The 22,522-nt window shown below is 43.1% G+C and overlaps 1 protein-coding gene across 1 annotated transcript in view; it reads right to left on the minus strand.

Annotated features, from left to right (window-relative positions):
* Positions 1 to 22,522, minus strand: part of cdh11 (cadherin 11, type 2, OB-cadherin (osteoblast)) — an 84,887-nt gene that overhangs the window by 35,205 nt on the left and 27,160 nt on the right. The window contains exon 2 of the mRNA XM_070977461.1: positions 9,410 to 9,475. The gene's annotated coding sequence lies outside the window, so the exon portion shown is untranslated. The remainder of the gene's footprint in view (positions 1 to 9,409; positions 9,476 to 22,522) is intronic.

The raw sequence follows: 22,522 nt of genomic DNA on the forward strand, positions 1-22,522 counted from the left end.
ACAGCAAAAAATAAAGTTGTGGCATGTTGTTTTAATCTGAAGAATGTTAAATAAACAAAGCTGCTGCTGAAGAAGACAAACAATGTCCTGACGGCACGCACAAACTTCCATTTGTTGCATCCAGCTAACTAGCACCTAATTAACTCTGCTGCTGTTGTGTTTGGGAAGTCTAATTCACACTCAGCGAAATCTGTCCTGTTTAAAGCACGTTACTTCATAAAAATGAACTCCGTGTACATGTGTATTTTTGTTTTGCTCATTTTGATTAGCATCCTCAATTACTGACAATCACACTAATTTGTATGGAAATAATATGCAATTTGTGGTAAATTATGTGCAATCAGAACAATTTTTTCTGCTAATGAGACAGAGATGGCTTTTTAAAATCATTTGGCAAATGAGTTTTGTTCCGTGTTAATAGTTTTTAGGACCACTATTCTTTACTGTTTTATCTGGCTCTGACCATGGTTCACCTCCTCCTGCCTCATAATTTCATATCATGCAGTTAATCAAAGGGGAATTGGTTGCAACACAAAACCAGCATTTCCCACATGGAGTGAGTGGATATTGTCTCTGTCATCCATTCATTCAGACGGAAAGTAAAGGTCTGCTTCATTGTAGCATTCACAAACATGTAAACTGTGACTAACATCCTCCTTGTTCAAGAAGCTCAGACAATAACTATGAGCGAGAAAAATATGTTGTCAGTGCAGTGAAACATAATGAAAACTTAAACAATGGCAGTAATGGGGTGAATGTTTCAGCGGGCTGCGTCACTCTGCTCTTTCTGATTTGGCTTTTCAATTCGTGAGGAAATCCTCTGGGCTGAAAACCAGCTGACGGCCGAACCAATCAGCTCCCTGTGTTCTTCCAAATGAGCAGCCGAAATAGACAGCACAACAACGGGCGAGCTGATGAGATACAGTTAAGCTTGAGGCAAAACAATGTAGCTCCAATTAGCCTGGCGACCGCTGTTTATTGGCTATTGGCTTGCACGGGAATGCCTTCTTCATTGGCTTTAACTTTGTGACTATTAGGCCTTTCACTCCTGACAATTGGAATGACGAACTCCACATTAGGGACGCTCACAGTTAATTATGACGAGTTATCGCCAAAAAACCCAACACCAGAGTTAAAAGTGTGGAAAAAAAGAAAATACAACAACAACAAAGACGGGCAGTTCTGTGTTAGAATTAACTTGTTATTGCCTTTAATGTAAAGGTTATAAATGTGGTGAGAGGACATCCTCAATTAAACAGCACTTTAATTTTCCCTCTTTCGCGCTGCCCTTCTTTCTCCCTTTCTGTTTTTTATGTTGTCTGCTTTTACTCCCTACATCTCGTCTTTTTTTCCTCTCTTTTCTTTTTTCTGTCACAGTCCAGTAGGATCCATCCTTGCAATTATAGCTTTGCATTACAGCGTTAGAACGACTCTGTAATTACTGCGGAGGACTTTTAGAATATACTTAGGAATGGAAAATGGATAATCACATGGTGCTGCAGAACATCACAGGTTTGTTTTTTTTTCCATTCTTCCCATTTTATTTTTTCATCTCACGTCGCTCTGATGCTGCCAGACGTATTCTTGCACTGCTTTGAAAAAGTCCTTAATCAATCATCCCGTCTTCACGTTTGCACACATCCACACATGGTTAATGAGTAAAGTGCTGCAAAAACACCTCGTTGAGGACATCTGCAGGGGTTCAGAGGCCACAGTCGCATATACGCTCTCCATCGCAAGAGATTCATGACACTGTCACTGCACCTTTTAATCTGAGAGAGATAAAAAGACGGATGAGAACGACGGGACGCACCGAGAGCCAAGACAAACACAGAGAGAAGAAGGGACTAGTCACTGGGAAAAGATGGCGCTTAATCATAAGAATAGACACACACAAATACACAATTCCTGGAATAGAAGTGTGTGTGTGGGGGCGGGGGTGGAAAGTTTGGGGAATTTATGCTATGGAAAAGCAAGCAAAACCTGAGACTCTCTCACTTCATATCTGTGTGTGTGTGAGCGTGTGTGTGTGTGTTTGTGCGTGTGGTTTTGGTCTATAGCCCCTAAGGGAGGGAGAGAAAGAGAGAAGTGGGGGGGGGGCAGGAAACGGTGGCGTCTGGAATTGATTTGAGGCTAAAGGAAAAATAAAATACTTCAGATTCTTAAAGGCTCGGGGAGCAGGGACAGACGACCACAAAGAAATGAAGAAAGGTAGGAGAGGGAGAGGAAGAGAGAGGCCACATAACCACAAGAAACAAAGCGGGGGCAGGAGATATGAAGACAGCATAAATAAGGCATTACACTTCTGCAGTAAAGTCTGTGAGGTTGCCATGAGTGCACTGTGGCCGGGTCTTGTATGTGTCTTCAAAAGCGCACAAAGGGTTATTCAGGCTGCATGACGCTCTGATTCCTCTGCTCGGGCCAATTTGTATGTCTTTGTGTCTGGTGCTGGTGTAAACTGTTCACAGAGAAAACAACACTTGACGGCCGATTATAAAGACAGCCAGACGACTTTATATTCAAGGCATGAAGTTGTCCAAAATATCAGCTTTGGCATCAGTTTTGCAGCAGTGCCAGTCAATCACTGAAGCCACACACAGGAATATAAATTAGTCACTTTGTCGTAGTTAACCTGCAGAGTAGCTACAGCAGGAGTGCAACTTGGGTTTAGAGGGGGAATTAAGGAAAAAAATGTCTGCAAAATCAAAGGAGAGATTGAGAAAATAGATGTGAGGAGGAGGAACAGGAAAGTAAGCACTGTGGAGAACTGGAGTGAAGGGAAGATGAGGGAAAAGGGAGTCACCGGAGGGAAGGAGAGTAACTTGAGACACTGCTGCAGTGGCTTGAGATTCACTTTAAAACCTGTTTCACACTCCAGCTGTGAAACTGTTTATTTTCTATCCCATTTCAGCAGCAGTGTAAAAGCATCTGTGATCCCCCCCACATGTAGGAAATGTTTCTTTACAGGGAAATCCAAACTGAGCTGAACCTCCAGCCCTGCAAGATGATTAAAAAGTCACATGAACCAATGAAATGCACGGAAAGCGCACCTTGATGTCCTGTATGGTCGTACTGAAACATCAGCCTTTTCTTAAAGAAATGTGAGGGCACGAGTCCTCCTGCCGTCCATGATCGATGCTGAAGTGGCAGAGGAAGGAGAACTGGTTTGTGCATGAAGGGGCTCTGATGGAAAAACTCTGATCTGAACTTCAGCATTCCTCCTCTTAAACCTCTGATCTGGCTAACGTTAGAAACAACATTACATCAGCCATTAAATCAACCTTCAGTTCAGCGTGTTTTATTTGAAAACTGTGAATCACTACACTGCGGAGGACCAGTGAACGTGCCATTAACTGATCAGCAGGAAGCTCATTCATCTTATTAGCAAAGCTCGTTAAACCGACCACAACAATGATGAACGCTGTTGTGTGTTATTGGCCACATGCAACAGTTATGCAGCTGCCAAAGCGCAGCAGATGGAGGAGAACGAGGCAGGTAAAAAGACTTTATGCTGCCTTCAAGTCCACCTGAAACTTGTGAAATTCTGAGTGTGGCGACGATCTTCTGAAGCTGATCATCTGAAGCAGTAGGGGAGGTGAGGAAGAAAGAGAGCAACAGACAGGGATTTGTGTCCAGCCAGGTTAGCCATGTGTGTTCATGCTTTAGCAAGCCCAGCGAGTCTGTTCCAACATGATGAATAGAGACTAAAGATATTAGAATATGAGACAGAAAGAGAGCGATATCAAAGGGACGCTGAGAGGATAGGAGGTGGAAATCCTCTTTTTTCCATTCTTCCCCATAGAGAAATGAGAGAGTTAATCCTCAGGGGCTTACATTTGTTTTCTCTCTCTCTCTATCTCTCTGTATTTCACCATCTCTGCCTTCTGACATTCTCTCTGCTCCCTCCTGATCTCCACATTTCCTCCCTCTCAATCTCTCTTTGTGTTTTTCGGCTCTCATTCTGCTGTTAACCACCATCCATGTTTGCATCTCCTCTTCCTCTCCTCCACGTCCTTCCCTTGTTGAATTCCCTCGGTCCCCGATTCTCCATCTTTTCCTCTCTCCCCTCTATCCCTCCTTGCAGGGTTTATGGGTTTATGATGCACGGTAATCTCACTGCAAACACATTTATCTGCTCTTTCTTTATCTTCCTTTCCCTTTCTTGTTTTTTTTATTGTTGCTCAGCAGGTCTCTGAGCTGTGTGACGATGCTTATAGGATATTTACCTTTGATTTGTGCCTATGGAAGAGTGAAATGTACAGACACATGAGCTCAAGAGGATAGAATAGGACAAAACTGACCAATGAAATGCAGGACAGAAAAGAGGACAGAACAGCTGAACAAGACATAAGAGAGCAGTGAATACAAATTCAGAGCACAACAGCACCCATAAAGGCCAATGCAGAGCAGAGCAGAGCAGAATTAAAATGAAATCCATGTAAGAGGAGAAAAAAAACAACTTTCAGCTGATCTTTAAAATGAAATAAAAAAATCTGTGAGAAAAAGAAAATATCCATCCATCCATCCATCCATCCATCCATCCATCCATCCATCCATCCATCCATCCATCCATCCATCCATCCATCCATCTGTCCTATTAGATCCATGTGTAATAGTTTACCTACATTTAAAAAGCAATAAAGCCATCACATTTGGGTCACAGACTATTGTTTTTTGGAAATCCAGTGCAGGTGGCTCTGTGGCGGTCAGCTTGGTTGATCAAGCCAAGCCTGTAATCTCATATTGGAGGATAACTCCGTATCTTTCATCCTTTGAGCACCCCCAAAAGCAATTTCCCTCCATTCAGAAATGCCATTTTCTCCTGATAGTCGATCCTGTAAGCTTTCAAATTAAACACCGTCACCTGATTTCACCACTCAGTGTTCCCGAAGCTCTGATGATCACATCATCACCTGTGTAGCTGTTTCATAAGCAAACATCTCGGACATAATTTGACACAAAATCTGGCTGCGACCTCCCAATGCCCCTCAATGCCTGCAGAAAGCGACGAAGTCTTAGAGAGAATTACAAGCTGTATGCAAGACAGCAGCTGATCAATCCTTCCAGAGAAACATGGATTACCAGGTCAGGTGTTTGCCTTTCTCTTCTTTTGGGTTGCTTGAATAAACCAAAGTGTTTTCTGGCATGACATTTCAAGATTGTTGGGTGTTGGAGTTCAGATGTTTCAGCTGCCATTTGACTTTGCCAATCCCTGAAGGTGCCTAGGGCATACGATGGCAAAATGTCAGTGACATTCAATTGTAAGTTTTAATTTAATGCCAGTGTTAACTCTGTAAGAGGGAGGATTTCAATTTGTTAGATATTTCCAGAAATGAGACTGCAATTATGCCGTTTTGTAAGTGTCAATCCACACAATAGGTGTGTCATTGCTCACTTACTTACTGTGCCATCCATCAGAAAACCTCTCATTTTAGATTTTGTGCGCAGCTGAAAATGATCTAAAGCTGAAAGAGTCTGTCTTCAAAACTCCTGATGTAATGTACTTCACACTCATTTTTAGGCATTAGGCTGATGCTCTTATTCAGAATGGTGAAAGGCTGAGTGCAAGTGCTCGTATAAGCTTAAACCACTGCATTGCAAATATTACAAAAGACATCCAAAGACGGCAGTGAAAGCATCAAAGCCACAGTCGGTGTCCAGATAGCATTCGTAGTGACACGTTTCTGTTACCCTCGAATGATCCCAGAGGAGTGATGGCAGAAAGAGAAAGCACTTTTTATCTCTGAAGGTTCCATTAAAGGATTGATGTTTCAAAGACGCCTGATACTCTGCGGAGCTTCTTGCCATTTTCCGATGATTCATCCACCCATCATCACCAACAGCAGAGCCTGTCTGCAGTTTAAAATCAGCCTTTTTGTCACTCTTAAGTGGCCACACAATCAACAGGTAATAATGAGCCTCCGGAGCTGATTAGTCACACCCACTGTCAGTTTTCATTGGGGAACACAAGCAATGACACACAAACACCAGCTCCAGCCTCCTATATCCCAGTAAGATAACGTCGGATGACGGATGGGGATGGAAGCCACTCGGATCAGGAAAACAAGCGACATCTGTAACTGAGTTATGAATAGACCAGTCAAAACCAAGCAGGTGGTCAGAACAATCAGTTGGATTTGCGTAAATTTCGTTACTACCCGCTTCAAAGAGAAACAGCCTTGAGTCGGAGAGCTCAGGCTTCTTATGACAGACTTCTTCCCAGACTGCTGCTGTTGCAGCTCATTGAACTAGTGGAATAATTTAATCACATGGCAGCTGTTTGTGTTTGTGTGGGTGGGTGGGAATGGACAGTGTCTTTAAAACTCTCCCCAGGTTTTCCTGAGCATTTATTGATGTGTGCTTTTCTATATCTAACTCTCAATCAGTCAGACTGCTGGGTGATCAATACTGGTAGAGGGCATTAAAACTCACCCCATGTGTGTTTGTGTAAATCCCTGGAAAGGGAATCTTCTCTCTAATTCCTGCTCCTTATCTGTCCCCCCCAGACACCCATCACTGTCACATTTTTCAAGATGTATGAGTCTGATAGTTAATGAGTTTTAACAACATTTTCCCACCCTACTATACACTTTCGAGAAAGGCTTATCAGGGCTGCGTTGCACCCTTCACTGACTTTTATGTGTTAATAATATCCAAGAAACTGCTGTTCTTTGCATTTTCTGCTTGTTGCATTAACATTCCCTGTTGCACACAAGTTATGCCGTGTTGTGCAAATGCCAGACATTTTTCTTTAGGTTAAGAAAATAATTTCGAACTGCCAGTGTGACATTAAACAGAGCCTGAACTCTAACTGGTTTCCTTTCAAGGCGTTACGTGAAAACACTTTTTTACCTCTGTTGAGAACAAAGGCCTGTTGGCCACATGGATCCATGCCCCCGCCATTGCAGCCAAGTCTGTATGCATGTTGAAATGCAGCCACACAATGAACGCATGATTATGAAGCTCCAGAACTGATGAATCACATCCATGGCCAGTTTCCATCGAGCTCCATAAATGCAGAAGAAATAAGGCAAAAATGCAGAGAGAAACCATCGTGACCTGATCCACCCGACCCACTTTTTGAGGTAGACGTGTCTTACACACAGAAGATCTGGTCATTAGTAGATGAAGAAACAGGGTTTTTGAGTTGGCATTTGCTGTGGTTTGATGTAAACCAGTGGCAGAAGCACACTTTCATTTCAGGGGAATTCTCATTTCAATATCTCATTTTGCAATTGTTACGCTGCAGCTACACTTAATCTACGCTGATGCTGCTGTAAGCATTACATTTGCTGTAGTTAATGCATGCAAAATCATCACGCAAGTCAAATAAATGCACTGTATACATGATCTGCATGCAAACAAAGCCAAAGGAGCATTATAGCAGCAGCACAGCTTCTTCCATCTGAGAGAGATCTGAACTGATTGTTGACATTTTGCCATAACTACTGTGATGACAAGTGTGTCTCACTGAACCTGGAGCTGACACTGAGGTTTGTGCAGCTCAAGTTTGCAGCTCTGTCGCCAAACAAGATTAATTCTGCGGAGCCTCAAGACTTTGGCCGAGGCTGAGCTCTGTGGTTGAACTGCCTGTAAACTGAAATAGAGTGTAATTTAGGCACTATCACCCCATATCATGAAAACAGCAAATGAAGAAAGAGAATGGATGCTTGGCCGACTATCCTCTTGCTGTCTCTCTGTGGGAAACTGGTACAGACAGAAATAACTGGGAAACATGGCCCAGGGCTGACACATGCACACACGTACACCCACATAAACACACACAGGACAATAAATTTGTTGACTTCTTTCAGCAGCAATGTGCCAAAAGGAGAAGGTGCTAATCTGAGAGAGAGAGGGAGGAAGAGAAAGTGACAGCGAGAGAGAAAGAGAGGGAGGGGGGATGTGACCTGAGACTGGTTCAGATAAGCACTTTTGTTCCTTGTCTATCTCTTTCTCTACAAAGCTAGCACACACACACACACACACACACACACACACACACACACACACACACACACACACACACACACACACACACACACACACACACACACACTCACTCACACACACATATAGAGGATGTCTTTGTCAGTTTGACTGCCGCTGAGTTGTCACGGTGACAGAAGAGGTCATCTGGATGAATGCGTCCTATTATGGGGTATGTGCTCAGATCTCGGTTTGGAGGTCAAGAGGTTAAACATCCAATCAGCACACAGCATAGCTAAAACCCTTGAAACCAAGAATCATAGTAAGTCACCAGCCGAATCAATAGATGTCAATGAGGACACACTTCAAAGGCAGGCACCAAGTTTAATAAAAGCAGAACCAGATGGAAGAAGAGCTTAAGCCTTCATTTATGTCTCACTGATATGAGTTTTCAAAGGGCAACACTTCAGCCTGCAATAGCTGATACTTTGCTCGTACTCAGTGTCCGTAAATGTGGTCTCTCTCGTTCGACAGTGTCTCCACAACAGCTGATTTTTATGGCCAGACACTGAAACCCAGCCTGAACTGGATACGTAGAAATGAGTGGATGGGAATAAAAACAGTGTTAAATCTCGTTTAATTACATGCCCAATCATGATATTCACTGTTAATGCGCCGTGTTTGATCATCTGTGTAATAATCTCCTTATGTGTTGTCTCACCTGGTGTGACACTCAACAGTTTGTTCAGACTTGATCAAAATATTCAGCGATTTGTTTTTCCGCTGTGTTTTCTGTTGTGCGCTGTGTTTCCGTCCCGCTGTCTGTGAGTCTATTTGTCTTTTTCCAGTTTCCAGCCTGTAGTTGAAGGATTAGAATGTGCTGTTCTGAAATCGGCTCGTCAGCCTGCCAGCCACTGATAAGCACACTCAGGATCGATTAGATCTGCCTTTAATCTATTCAACTTTTTCCAGGCGAAAGGAAAAATGCTTAGTATGGGAGATGTGAGGTGTGTGATACGGTGACTTTGGGTACACGTGCCCAGAGGGCAAACGCATTGTAAGCCACATTTTCAGCCATGAGATCACATTAAATATGCGTTTGTACAAGTCCTCTTTAACAAGCTGCTGTAGGCAAATACAAGCTAAACAATTCAGAATAATTTTCTATTAACCATGAAGGACAGAGATCATTACCGAGGCGGCGACAAGAAAACATCTATGTAAAGAAAGAATGAATGAATGAAAGGAAGGAAAAGCAACACAAACAAATATAATAACATCATGAAAGCACAAATGAAAGAAGGAAGGAATGAAAGGACTGGAGATAAAGCCCTCAGAAAACAGTGCACTTCCACTCTCTCTGAAAGAGATGGAGCCGGTTTAACAGAATGCTAAACAGGCTGCTGAGACCTGATGTGTCAATGCCAATTCACAAGCCTTTTGATTTCACACACAGATAGAAAAAAAAGGCAGAACGCACCTTTAGCTCATTCCTGGTGTTGGATGCGTTGAGGGTTTTCTCCTCTGCACGGTGACACAGATCTGCCTGTGAGGAGAGGGGGAACTTAGATTAATCACATGTAGGAAGTGCTGTTTATGAAAGGGCTCAAAGACATTATACACAAAGTGATTACACATGTGCTAATTGAATGCATTGTATATCTCATTATGTTGTGCCGGGGATTGAGTAAGAGGAGAGATGTGTGGCTTGTTTATGTCAACGTGAAAGAAAAAACTGGAAACAAACCAACACAAAGTCATGGGTTTGGCTTAGAGATATAAAACACACTTCTTGAGATCGAGCATCACTCAGAAGACTTAAAATAGTCTCTAATGCAAATTTAAACATGAGCAACCTCATAAACAAACCTCGTGCAACCTTTAAATACACGTGAAGCTGTCGGATACCATTTCTAATCCTCCTTTCTGAACCTCCGATAACAAATTCTGAGTTTGAAAAATGGTTCCAAGCCATAGAATAACCACTTCAACAAAGACAGCAGCAGGCTGACAGTGTTCTGTGGAGATTTTCAAACTGTGTTCGCATTGGCCTCACAGATCTACTGCATTTCACCGCAGTAATGCATGACCGGCGTCAGTGAAATATAAATAAAAGATATTTAATTCATATGTTGACTGAGCTGGTACAGTTCTGAATTCACCAAGCCCCTTCCTGGATGTACAGTGCACCCGCCTGCAGCTACATACAGCCTGATGTGTGAGCCCAGAGAGGACGGACTGCACAGTCTAAACATCACACACCAAAAAACAAACTCACAGTTCAGCTTTTCCTCTTATTTTCCTGATTGATTACAGTTCACATCAAGCCTTGATGACAGAGAAGATGATGGCGGGCTGACAATTGTTAGTTAGTGTTAGTGTGAACAACTCTGGTGTCATTTCATCTTTTTTAAAACCAGTTTTAATAAAGAGATGAGAATTAACAACATTAATTTTACGATGACAAGCATCGTCTGCATAGCCACAGCATCATTTAACCTTTGCCTCGACTGCATTATTGCCCAGAAACTATTAAAACAGAAGAAAACAGCACCACTTGACATATTCCTCTATTGAGATGAATCATCAGGGTTGCCAGCCGGTGTCGGTTAAGGATTTTTTCAGTATTCTCAGGCAAGAGTAATGCTTCCAGTTAATGCACAGTGGATTGAAACCGCGGGGTTAAGAACAAACTTTCTGAACTCAGCCTCTTTTCCTTTTGTGGTTGCGTAAGCAGAATATTCCGGTCCAAGCTGTCCTGACTTTCACCTCGTCCGTTACTTTCATACATCAGGACATCTAATGTGTTACTGCTTACATGGCACACAGTGGGACTTCAGATGTGAGCAGAGGTACAGTAAAGTGTGCTTAAGGACACTTCAGCGTGGCACTGGGGTGTTGCAGGTAACCAAGGCCCTTTGTTCATGAGACCAGATAAATCTCAGCTTTTAACAACCAGTTGCTATCAAACAAATGAGCATGTGCTGCAGTGTGTCGCAGTATTTAAGTCTTGTGAGTGGCTGAAGCAGCACATGCATGCAGCCCTGATTGACTGGAAGTGAGCTAACTGCTATTTTTCTTTCAAAGTCTGGGTCAGGGCCCGGAAGTAGGACGATTGAAGATTAAAATTGGTCACCAATGTGAAACTTGTGAGCCGCTGCTTTTATGTTTCCATTGCATTCCCAGATCACCCGAGGTGTTATCCGGGCAGGACAATAACCAGGACATGCTCTCGCCTCCATCAGTAACTACCAGTGAGAAGCTCTTGAGTGGGCTACTTAACCCCGGCCTGTCCCGGTGGAGCGGTTCAGGGTCCGAGGTGGTGCTGAGTGGTTGTACAGAGCAGCTCCCCTGTGTGAGTGTGAACACGGCGTCACTGAAAATGAAAATTTGCGATTTGAACAAGCCTTCACTGGGCAAATAAGGGTAAAGAAAGAGAAGAAAGCAGCTTTTCTAAAAGAATGTGTTCCCTTCCATCTAGTAATTATGTGGGTGTGATGGTACATGAGTGAAGAGTTGAGGAAAAATAGTGCGAGGGAGATATTTTATAACGCCGTAATGACTAAATATCAAAAGGCCAAAAACTGCCTTTATCTTCTGTGCCACGTTTCTTTTATCCACATCTTTATAAATGTGCAGTGAGAGATCACACAGCTCCGAGGACCGAGGCTCTGCAATAATTAACCTCCCCTCCATTTTTTGCGGGAACTAAAGATCAGAACCAGCAGCTTTAGCAGACTTTTGTACGACTTTTAATGTATCTGTTTTATGTTTTTTTTCAGAACAACAACCGAAATGGAAACAAGATTTTAACATTTTCACCACAAGATTTTGAGATGTTAAATATGACGGTGCTTAAGTATCCACATGGTGAGCTCATATCGGTTGTGTTGAAGCAGTTTTGACCCTGTTAAATTCTCCCTGACAAAGACACCATTGTGTGAATTTAGACATTTCTGCATTAAAATGTCTAAAAGTGACGACAACTATTACTACATTTACATTATCCCAAATGTTTCTAACAATGTCCAGACCCTTCATTCAAGGTAACAGTGTTTCCTGTGGTTGTAGTAACTGTAACTTCCATATGGGGTGATATGTCAGAGAGTGAGGAAAGACATTGGTAAGTGTGATGAAACGTAAGGTCAATTAATACTTTACTTCATCTGTGAAAGTGAACAGTGATCACAACACCTCCCATGCTCCCCTGCTACGTCACAGCCTGATCAAATCCCATCTTCTCTTGTTGTTTTGATTGAGGGACACTTAGCGGCAGAGTACTTACTGTTCATTTAAATAAAACCAAAAGCACTTCTGATGTAAAATCAAGAAGGATTTGGGGAATTCAGAGTGCTGAGTTTCCCTCATTTCTTTCCTAAATATCAAATTCATTAGGAGAATGGATTAACTTGTGCACATTACAAGAAAGTGACAGCAGCAGTGCAATTAAATTTACAGCGCCATCAACACTATCATGGTTTTGAGCATAACTCTGTCACGAACACCTTCATCATCAGCAGGGCATTATAAGAAATCATTATTATTCAGTGTTGGTAATACCCCTCAAGTATAACACCAATCATAATCACGCTATCATTACTGTCATGGAGCAGATCGGCCTGCTTTGTATGCAGAGGACACTGGCTCCTTTCACCTTGTTAAGGAAGAAAAAATGGATTTTCATCAGAGTGTCTGAAGCAACACGTGCTGACACAGCACACGTCGTTAACAGCTACAATCCAGCGTGCTATCTGTAACGACGCCGCAGATGTTTTAAAAATCAAGCCGTGCGCTAATCATTACTGTGTGATATGAGCGATGTCGCTGTGGAATCAGACCAATCGCTATTATGCTCCCGTTATTATCATTCTGCAGCTAAATCTGCCTGCTTTGTATGCCGAGACGATTGAGCTCATTCCAACCAGAAAATGACAGCTCGTTATGTGAGGGAAAATGGATTTCACCATGTTGTGGTATTGCGAGGGACCCTGAGACAATACTGTCAATACTATAAAGCGCTGTCTGAATCAGCTCTTGTGCGAAATGTGCAAAGCATGAATAAAGGCCTATCGATTGCTAGTCGACTGCCAACAACTCTGTTGCGCACATGTCTCACTGCATGTGCGCGGGCTTCCAGAGAGTGATATCATTTTTTATTGATTCATTTTGATGAATGGCATTCATATCTTAAGAGTAATTTTCCTCATGATAAACACGGTGAGAACCTATGAATCAAATGTTTTCTTTTTCTTTCAGCAATAGATAACCATCGATATAAAAATAAACATTTGAGAGATGTTTTGATGTATGACTACACTCCAGCATCGCCCTGGACGAGCCGATGTTGTTTTGGCTGCTTCCCTGATAGGGCTGTTCAGTGCTTCAGAGTCTGTTATCATGTGGATCTATACATTGAAAGCACTCCACGCCCCTGCTATATTATACTCTGACACTCTGCAACACCATGAGGCAACACACCAGCACTTAGTGCAAAGCTTTTATTTCATAATGCAAGAAATTGAATGTTTACGTCATATCACGATGCATTGTTTTATGACTTCTGTTCCCTTCTTTTCAGCGGAAGAGGAAAAGCAGGTATGATATGATACGAGCTGCAGCTGCGAGGAAAAGTTCATTTAAGGATAGAAGCAGTCACACTCTCTCAGCTTAGCTGCCCAGAATTACTGAAAATAATCAGAAATCTACCATTCATTTATTATTTATTTCTGTATTTATTTCTTTATTTTTAATTTTTGGCCCCATGAGCAACTGTGGTAGTCATGCAGACCTGAAACACACACACGCAGACACATGATATTTGCACACACATCTCATGTACACATGCAAATAGACAGATTGAAATCCAGCCATTAGTGCTGTGGCTGTCATTAGCTAAAAGGCCTGAAGCTGGAGTGAGACCAGAATAATTATTCTGATTATAGTCCTCTAGCTGAGCTCTCTCCAAACACATTACACTCTCCCGGATTAAAATCTGGTGTTTCATCTAGTTTCTAAATCAAGATGCAAGGATTTATCCCACGATAGCGGCCAATTGGAATCTCAACATCGCCACTAAAACCGGAGAAAAGCCAAAGTTTATGCAGTCCTGTAAGGGCGTCCGTGCTATTAGTTTGCCTGGCCTGGAAATAGAGTTTGAAGCCATTTTTACTCCTCACACAGCTGCTGCTCTGCTTTATAGGGCAGTTTAACAGATGACCTTTACATGCAGAAACTTTGCTATATCCGAGGGCCCCTAAGTTATTCCTGACCCAGAGGTTAAGAAGCATGTTGGCCTCTGCAGGCCTTTCTGACAATAGTGGAGGGTTACTGGGAGGCACTTGTCATTCAGGGCTGTCCTCTCCAGCACTAACTGACCACAGCAGTTAAATATGCAGCATCTGATCCAACAGGACGGTTGAAAATGAGCCTTTTAAAATGACAAAACCTTTCTTTTTGTGTGGCTCCTTCTAACAGATGAAGGGTGACTCCAGCTTGCAGTAATACCATGTGCTACAAAAATCAAAATTAGAAATCATATGTTTGATGGCAAGGAGCTTAAAACACCCGTGATATGTAATCACAATATCACATGTCACTGAATGGGTGTTTATGTGAGGAGGTGATTATATGCATGGATGTGAGGGTGAATATGGGCTTGTAACTGTGAGCATGTGTTCATGAGTTTGATGCTCTCAGTACGACTGCGGTGAAATGATGCAAGCAGAATGCGATAGCGGCTTTGAGGATCAGCACAGTGGGCGCAGCTGGTAGATACACACACATATTGGCTGGCTGGGGCTGGTGGATCCCAGCTGTGTCAGTATTATCCATGCGCCAGTATGCATTCACAGGTGCATGGGCATGTAGACAAACACACACGAGCACATTTTATTATATGAGTGTGTGCACGTTAGCGAAGGGTTACCTCGTGTGCCCCGGCGCACACACATTGTTCAGACTTCCCTGCATGTTCACAGTCACATTGGCGACTAAAGTGGCAGCTGAGATGTTTAAATTTCCAGCTGTCCACAGAATAATCTCGCACTGTATTTAACTGTGCGGCTCTTCATCTACGCTCTTAAAACGTATTTTTGGTCCACAGTTCCTTTCATATATTTTATCTTCGGGCAAGCATCCTCCTCTAACTACCCTCATCCTCCTCCGCTTCCTCTCACCTCCTTTCTGACTCATTGCTGAGTCTAAAATAAAATGTTACACAGGAGATGCAGGTGCAAGTGGCGGCCAGTTATTCTACACTGGATTGGCTGATAACTATAGGCCTACTTTTTTTTTTATCTTTGAGCTCAGACGTCCTGCTCCCACAATAGCGCTACTCCTACAACACTTGCTCTAGACGGCTCGTGTATTTTTCCACTTCCTCATCTGAAAATATAAGCCCACTTCTGTGTCAGATGCTCTGAAATAGCTCTGTGTGATTAGATAAGCTTGAAAGATGGAAGTCAGTATGATTTATTTTTCCTTTTCCGGTGTCCAGCAGTAGTCTTCTGTCTACACTAGTTTTATTAAATTTTATATTGTTTTAGACTTCCTGAAAAGCAGAATGAATATGTTGCTTTAAGCTTGCGACTGGACTGCAGTCATCTTTCAGAAAATACCATCCACACTCATAAGTTTCAGTTTGGCCCTGTCCACCTTTGCAGTGTGCAATGCTTCAAGGAGAAAATCAAAGGCCAGCCGGTGCAAATCATGCTGATGACTCCACTTCCTTTTGTTTGACCTAATCAATTTTAGACCAGCGCCGTTAATCGCTCGTTTTTTCTGACCAACAGACCGAAACTCAAAGATATTGAATTTACATTGACAAAGCGAAATGTGTGAAGACATGTTTGCTTGATTAATGAAATCAGCAAATGACTGTCTGATCAATCGACGGACGAATAATCAATCGATGCGCTGACCAGGCCTTAAAGTGTATTGTCATGGAATACAAACAGGTTGGGTTGTATCAAAATTCATGGATATTTTGATGCACTTTTGAAGTGAGCTGCAGCCACTTAAAGCACAGCTCAGGACTGCTGCGAAATCTGCAGAATGTGTGAACAGCAGGCGTGGGTGGAAGGTCACTGGTAGACATGTTGAAGCTGGATGCCTTTAAAAGCGGAGTTTGATCTGAGCAGCCGTGGCAAGATGGAGAGCCCCCCGGAGTTACAAGAGTTAGATTTTTTTTTATTACTCCTGCCTCCTTCAGAGCCACTAATTGATCTGTTCTACGAAGTATCTGACAAAACAATCCTCACTGCAAGATCAATTTGAGCAAATCATTCGGGCAAAATAGACCTCACGCCACGACCGGTGTGGCTGAACAAGCTCAGAGTCTTTATTGATGCTGAAAGTTGATAATGTGGTCATGGTGAGGCGACGAGGCCAGCACGATGCGAGTGTGATCTGATTTTACTTTCTAATTACATCTTAAGTCCATGGGACATTTTTTTTAAATCAGACGCACTATAGCTGACCAGTCTTTTGATATCTGTGAGCCATCGGTTTTGTCTGTTTTTTGATGCCGTGGTGAATTGTTGCTGGGTATATTTCCGACATTGATTTCCTCTTAATTCTGCTCCGTCCCTGGAGAAGGCAGCGTTGCTCATTTGCAAAACGGCGTCCATGTTTAAAATCAGTTAGGTAATTTAAACCTCTGAAGACTTCAACCTCAGCATTCCCACGGCCACAGGCTTCTTTATTGCTTTACGATGAGAAGCTTTTATTAGCCCCATGAGGTCCTTATGTGCAGAAAAACTAGTCATTTGCATCTTGTATATTCATTGTTTCTTCACATTTGATTGTATCAGTAATTCCTCTGTTCCCCGTTTGTCACTGTGCAAATGAAATAGGGAAACTCGAATCTCAACTTCTTCATTTTAAGATTCAGAGAAAGCTAATTTTGAGCTTGCAGTGTAAAGCCTGGCAAAGAGCTTGGCATGTGCTAACCTAATTTAGAGTGAGGGATATAGATATGAAGGGGTGTTCACCAAACTGGCAGATTTTAATGTCTGAGATTGATTTAATGGACCTCAGGCTTCTTTCTTTCATGCTTCTCATGCGACAAACAGCCATCAGCCTGCATTGCAGCCTCCTGCACGTCAGCTTCAGAGCAACATCACTGCATCCTGTGTCACTACTCGCCTCTTTAGTAACGTTTTACTTAGTGTATCACAGCAAGAGGAGACCGGGGGAGGCAGCAGTAGAGATCGTCTGTGCCAGAGGTGAAAGCTGATGGAGAGGTGTAGAGAGAGGGGGAGAAAATAACGAGAAAATAGAACTGCGATATCTGAAGCTGAACCTGATGTACCACATGGTTTGTCACAGTGAACATCTGGGAAATCATCCATGGACACTGTTTACAAAAGGGCAAGCAGTTTCAAAGAATACCTAAACCATCAGTCTGTCATGGGCTAACTTCAACCAATCAGATCAATGAACCATCTGAAGTATGAGGAGAGCAGCTGAGTCAGCTGAGCGAAGAGCAAAAACACATTTTCCATCAAGAAAAGCCTCTGAGCTTTGGTTTCAGAGACGAAATGCTCAGCTCTGATACCCCCGGTGCTGCAGCAGCGTCTACGCTCTCCTCTTTAGGAGCCGTCATTGTTGTTTTTACACAAACAGTCGCTCTGTTGTCACATCTAAACCACGCCTCACCATAGCGGCCAGTAGTTCCTCACAGGGCGCTGATTGGTCCGAATGACCGTGGTTCAAGGTGGCCACTTTACTGCACAGCCTTCTGAACAAGCACACACGGTATGTGTACACACACATTGTATGCTGACTCGTACAAGCAGACATAAACGCACAGATGAATCTGCAAACTCATACATACATTACCAACACACACTTTCATACTAGCCTACGCTGTACACATCAACATATCAGACTCTGTTTTCTTTGCATTTTCAAGCAGACATAAGCGACACACACGTAACAAATACCTGCAGAATGTGCACACAAACTCATCAAACATGCAGACATGCACAAGCCACTCGAACTTCACTGCACATCCAGACAGAGACGGCAACGCACACGGAGCGAATGCCTAGCAAACAGATAATGACGGTGTGTGCTAAGGACGACGTGGCTGAGGGAAGATATATATCCTAGTTGACGCGTTGACTTAGAGAGACAAGAGAGAAACGAGCAGCAGTCATTTAACTGACAGGGTGAGGAGGAGGGATAAAGGGCGAGGAAGGAGATGGATGATGGATAGAGAAAAGGAGAGAGCGAGCGAGGAGAAGGCGGCAGAGAAAATAAATACGCTTTTTACATATTCAGTTCTGCATGGCTGGCTCGCTTATGTGTGTACGTGCACGCTCAGTTATGACTCGCCTCACTTGTCGATGATTTTCATTTAGATAGTTTGTTATTGTATGACACGCTCTCTTACTCATATGGCAGTCCAGCCAGCAGTTCACACACACAGAAATGCACACCCGCATGAATATATAATGATCTCTCACAACAGCATCTTGACACTCGGCAGTGTGATTTCACATTTGAAAGTCTGTTTAGAGCAGAAAGAAAACCAACCAACCAACCAACCTCACGTCTGAGATGAACGCAAAATCCGACAATCATATAAGAGCGAAGCCACGACTGATGCCACATCACCGCCCGTAGATCCAGAGATCATTTCCAAAGCATCAACTCCATATCTAGGAGAAGCTTCCATCGTGATCTCTGGATTATTAACCGAGAAATGTTAGTGTATTAGCAGCTAGAAAGTCCTTCACCTGGAGGACATGATGAACATTCAAAGCCTGGAAAATGCCAAGCACCCTTTGTGCTTCAGCGTCCTTCAGCGAGATGCCGAGTCGCTCAGCCTGTTCTCGTCCATGATCTTTATTTATGTTGACATTATATCATATACATCAGCTAAACAATCACCTGCTACCCCATTAGTGTTTCAGGTGACCCTCTGTAGTGTCGTGACCATAGACTATATATTAAATAGTGGACATAGCCAGAGCCCATTCGTTTGAGGACAATTGTTTTGAAGCCTCCAGCATTATGGCCGTCGCTATCTTGGCAGTCAGAAGTGATCATGTTTGAGTTAATGAATCAAAGTCAGGTCATTTTCCTATAAGCTTACATGTGACTGGACTTCTTTTTCGGCTGATGGAGTCGCCCCTGGCTGGTTATTGAAACAAATGCATGTTTGAGGTCCCTCTGCATTGGCTTCACTTTTCAGACCTGGAAGCTTCGTCCATTTGTTATAATGTCTCTGGTCTTGACCCAAATGATGAGAAACCCTTCCCGACCAGAGACTGTTCTCTTGCTGAGCCAATGTTCTCATATCTTTGGTGAATGGGGCATGAAAAAAAAAAAAGAAAAAGAGAGATATTCCAGGGATCAATAACTTATTACATTACTGCTCCACTCTGTCTTTTATAGCATATAACCCAAGCCAAGTGAAAAGGCCATTTTTAGTTTTTGGTGTCCCAAATTGTAGGCAGAAACAAGTAAAACACAGCTAGACTTTGACCGTTAGCTTAAAACTACTCCAAAGAAATCACGTAGTGTTCAGATGTAAAATTGATTTCCTGGTATTGAAAGTATTTGTTTTCTTTATCGTGATGGCTGATTGAAGATCTCAGACTCTCCCTGCTCTTTATTTACCGCCCCATCACATGGGCTCATGTAAACACAGGCTATCATTGTCCTGCCCACTAATTAATGAGTCCAGTCAGAGTGCTGGATGCCTGCACGCTCAGTCTGCTTCCTCAGAGAAAACTGCTGGCAGTCCGATGAATCACCGCATTCAAATGGTCTCGTGGTAAAAGAGCAAAAATGATTGAAAAGCAAAGGGAGAAATTCATGAGGCTGGATGAGCGATGATAAATGTATTAGCACCAGATGACATTTCCATCACCACCTCATCGATCACCTTGGGGACATTTTAAATAGTGGACCCCGTGTGTGTGTGTGTGTGTGTGTGTCATATGCAGAACGGGGCAGATGAAAACAGCTCCCCGACACACACACACACACACACACACACACACACACACACACACACACACACACACACACACAGACAAGGTAAGCTGCAGGCTACGAGGTTGTAACTTTTTATTTTTAACTCCTCATCCCTTCTTCTCTAATGAAATCTTCAGATAGCGCGCCTCTCTGTTTTCTCTCAACTCTGCAGCTTCCTCGTACACTTTGTTGTTGTGCACTCGCCATTGATCTCTTGTCGCTGACATACACATGTGATAAATATTCACTAAACATACTTTCCACTCCACGTTTACTGTTTCGACAGCTATTGGCAGCTGATCTTAGGATACAGCGACATGTACACAAGGAGGCGACCGCCATGAATAGCATTAACCTCAGCGAATCCAGCAGGAAGGCACAATCGCACTTGTCATATATGATCCTCCTGGTATTTGCATGATCCTCCCTTGCATGCAAATGTTCAAAGGAGAAAGGTGAAGCGAGCAAGCAAGACGAGCTGCAGCGCACCGGTTTGATAAATAACAGGAGCCTCTCTAGCCGCAGGAGGAGTCTGAAACAAGGCGCAAACGGCTCAGTAAATCTGGCCCTGCCTCTCTGCTCCTCTCTGGCCTCCTCTCTCTTTCTTTTGGTCTGTCTCTTGGTATTCAGCAGCTGCTCTCTTGCAGCTCAGACTCTCTTATCTAAATCTCCATTCAGACGGAGAAAGAGACAGAGCTGAGGAGAGAGAGTCAGAGATAGATAATACAGGTCACTCTCCAATGACAACTCTAAAAGGCATCTGGGGAGAGGAGAGTAAAGGAGAGGAAGGGAGAGGAAGAGAGGAGAGCTGCTGCAAAACGCAATATGGATTTCTGTTCTAAGCTGGGACCATGAAAAACATGCAGACTTAATAAGTAGCTTGATAGGAAAGTTACTGTACATCTGGCGATTTTCTAGGCTCACAGCGTCTTAGCCGTTTATTTTAAGATCCGCTGAAAGCCTGTGGCAATGATAAATCAGCAAAAAAATCCACCATATGCCTGAGTAATGGGAAGCTAAGCTGAGCAACAGAGAGCAGTATTAACTGTTATCAATGCAAGAAGGAATTTGTACCTTTTGTACCCTTTGTCATTTTGATGCCACAAAAATAGTCCTTCCTCGTTTTTAACATGCCGGCAGTGTTGTTTTGCTGGTGTATTTTCATCTTCAGGACAGGATGAAAGAGCATCATTTTAAGGGTATTAAGACGTTTAATTTCTCCACCCGAGATGACCGCAAGTGTGTCCTCCTGACGTTTTTGAAGATTATAGCTCACAGTTTTCACACTTTGATCCTTGCTGAGCAAAATGCTTCCTGTCAGCCATCCCTCCAAACGTCCGCTGACCATCAGTCCGATGTCAGAGAGAATCAGACTTTCTCAAATGGATGCTGGTGTTAGATGTTCACTCTGTAAACATCCATTAACAGTAATCACATATAGCATAAAAGGACACCAAGAGGTGATAGAAGTGGGTGTGGGACTGGTTGTCAGTTTCAATCCCATTCCTGCTGGACACAAAACAAGGTCACAACCACACTGAGAGTCATCTTAAGATCATAAGAAATGTGAAACATCATGAGACAGTCATGAGTTGCCCTCTAACAGATGGACTTACCTGTGAACCAGGTGTCATGGCCATTCTGTGTTTTATATCAAACATACACAACCTGCGTACTTCACTTGTCCTCCACCAGGCTCAGTTATAATGCACTTATCTGGCAGTTTTCCAAACATATTACATATCAGCTTGTATTATGCTTTAACACACACACACACACACACACACACACACACACACACACACACACACACACACACACACACACACACACACACACACACACACACACACACACACACACACGGGATATATGCAAAGCAGTTTTTAATATTCCGAGTTTATAACGTGCCCTGCCATCCCCACTTTAATCTGCTCGCGTCTAATTCTCTAGTTTCTACTTGAAGACAAGCTGATATAGATTAGAACTGATATCTAAACCACACACACACACACACACACACACACACACACACACACACACACACACGCTGCTATTTTTGAGTCATGTTCAGTCCTAATCTGTAGAAGAAATGAGAGAGGTCCATTCAATACGAGGATGTTTGTTTTACCATTCAGCCCCTCCCTGCAGCAGCGGAGTGTTTATGGATGTTCATTGACCTCTCAATCTCCTCTCTACCTTTACCTGTCTCCCTCTCTCCATCCCTCCCCATCATCACTTCCCTGCTGCCTTCCCCCCTTTCTCCTTAACTTTGGCATGCTCTCAAATAGCTGTCCAAACCGGTGCTGTGGGCGAACGGCAGTCCTTCTGTTGCGACTCCAGATGTTTTCATATAATGATGTCCGTGCCACATGAAGCAGCTTGGAAGTTGCTTTGGGAGCTAACGTGACTCGCCAGTTCCTCAAAGACAGATAAGCATATTAGTATGGCTGAATGGAAGCAAGCCAAACACACAGCGCTGACAACAAACAAACCAAATAAACAACCCGTTACAGTAAATGTGATGTAAACCCGTTGTAGGCGAGGATGCACCGAGAGGCTCAAAGAGGCTGTGAGGAAAATGAGCTAGCCAGCCTGCTCCTAC

The sequence above is a fragment of the Chaetodon trifascialis genome, chromosome 13, assembly GCF_039877785.1.
Source record: "Chaetodon trifascialis isolate fChaTrf1 chromosome 13, fChaTrf1.hap1, whole genome shotgun sequence".
Lineage (NCBI taxonomy): Eukaryota > Metazoa > Chordata > Actinopteri > Chaetodontiformes > Chaetodontidae > Chaetodon > Chaetodon trifascialis.